This window comes from Carya illinoinensis, chromosome 7 (assembly GCF_018687715.1).
Source record: "Carya illinoinensis cultivar Pawnee chromosome 7, C.illinoinensisPawnee_v1, whole genome shotgun sequence".
Taxonomy (NCBI): Eukaryota; Viridiplantae; Streptophyta; class Magnoliopsida; order Fagales; family Juglandaceae; genus Carya; species Carya illinoinensis.
The window spans coordinates 29,976,359-29,978,751 of NC_056758.1; positions in this window are offsets into that span (position 1 = coordinate 29,976,359).

Below are 2,393 nucleotides of genomic sequence, written 5' to 3' on the forward strand. Positions count from 1 at the left end.
ACAACTCTTTTATTTACTGCTACTCTCTGTATAAATACCAACACCTTCAATGAGAATGTAAGGAAGTTTTTCTCTGCATTATGTTTTCAGCTATGTTAATATGGTATCAGAGCTGTCGAGACTAATCGTCAGTACTCTGCTATCATGGCTGCTTCCTCTTCCTCCCCCACGCTTTCTTCTTTCTCCCATATAGTCACCACAAAGTTATCAAATGATAACTACCTTCTATGGAAGGTACAGATTTCAGCTTATCTATGGGGACAAGATCTCTATTCCTTCGTTGATGGCTCAGTTTCTCCTCCTCCTGAATTTATACCTGATCCTGAATCTCATATCCCAAAAACCAATCCAGATTTTTATTCATGGAAACGAACGGACCAATTTGTTTTAAGCATACTCTTTTCTTCTCTTAGTGAATCCATCTTAGGACATGTTCTATCATCAACAACTGCTCACAAAATCTGGACGTCCTTGCCTTCTATGTTCTCCTCCCACTCCCAAGCCAAGGAGCTTCAGATACGTTTTCAGCTCACAAACCTTTCAAAGGGAGACCAAAATATTTCTGACTATTTTGGTAATGTACGATCCCTAGTGGACTCCTTAGCTGCAACTAGGCATTCTCTTCCTGATAAAGAGGTAGTCACCTACCTCCTAAATGGATTAGGTCCATCTTTTGAATATTTTATTACCTCCGTTACAAATAGAGCAGACTCCATTTCATCTCATGAGTTATTTCAATTGTTGCTTATCCATGAGAACCGTATGTCTCACCAAAACAGGAGTATTATCTCCTCTCTTGAGCCTTCTGTGAATTTCAGCTTCTCTGGATCTCGGGATCAACGAGGCCGTGGTTCTTATCGTGCTGGAAGGCAAGGTCGAGGCAGGGGTCGCTACTTCAACAGCAACAATCGTGGAGGATGTAATTTCTCCCCTAACACATCTTCTCAGCAACCATTCAACAAAGATCGACCTACATGTCAGGTTTGCAACAAGTTTGGACATGTTGCATTATAGTGTCATTACCGATTTGATCACTCTTATCAGTTTGAAGCTCCAAAGTCATTTTCAGCTCATTACACTGCTCCTGACTCCTTGACTGATTCTGCATGGTATCCTGACTCGGCTGCCACACATCATATTACTAATGACTTTTCTAACTTCAATATTTCTTCTGAACAATACACTGGTAGTGACTCAATAAGGGTTGACAACGGCTCTGGTATACCCATCCATAATATTGGTGATTCTCATTTCTCTGTTAACTCTTCCAGTTTTTTCTCTTCACAACTTACTGCATGTTCCCAACATTACAAAAAATCTAGTTTCAGTTCTATGTTTTTGTATTGATAATTCATGCTATTTTGAGTTTCACTCGTCTCATTTCTCTGTGAAGGACAACAAGACCAAGAAAGTGCTCCTCATAGGGCCCACTCATAATGGGCTCTATGTTTTTCCTTCTAAGCTGTCATCCTCTTCCAGTCCATCTGCTGACCTTGGTGAACAAACAAGTCTAGCTCAGTGGCACCGAAGGCTAGGCCACCCTTCTCTCGCTCTTGTCTCACGCGTTCTTCACTCAAAATGTCTACCACTCATGTCAACTACTTCTTCCTTTTATTGTTCAGAATGTCCACTTGCTAAAAGTCATCAACTACCTTTTTGTAATAGTCGGTCTGTTTCTACTAGACCTTTACAGTTAGTTTGTGCTGATGTTTGGGGTCCATCCCCTTATGTTTCTAGACTTGGTTATAAATACTATCTTTCTTTTGTTGATCAATTCACACGTTACACTTGGTTCTTTCCTCTCAAACTAAAGTCGGATGTTGCAAACATATTTGTTACATTCCTAACTTATATTGAAAGATTATTTAATACCAAACTCATAACTCTTCAAATAGATGGTGGAAGGGAATTTAAACCTCTTACTACCATTTGTCAAAGATTTGGTATTACACATCGACTCTCATGCCCTCACACGCATCAACAAAATTGACTCATCGAAAGGAAACATCGACACATTGTTAAAACTGGATTATCACTTTTGGCTCATTCTTCTTTACACTTCACCTATTGGGCTGATGCTTTTGAAATTGCTGTCTATTTAATAAACCTTCTTCCTTCACAAATTCTTAAAAATAAATCCCCTCATTTCCTTGTGTACAATTGTGAGCCTGATTACAAATTTTTAAAAGTTTTTGGATGTGAATGTTGGCCCAATCTCAGACCTTATCTCTCACATAAACTCAGTTTTAAATCCACTTCGTGTCTTTTCTTAGGTTACAGCCATTCACATAAGGGCTGTAAGTGTCTAGATGTAAGTAAAAACAGAATGTACATATCTAGAGATGTGGTTTTTAACGAGGTCTCATTTCCCTTTTCTACTACACGGCCCACTC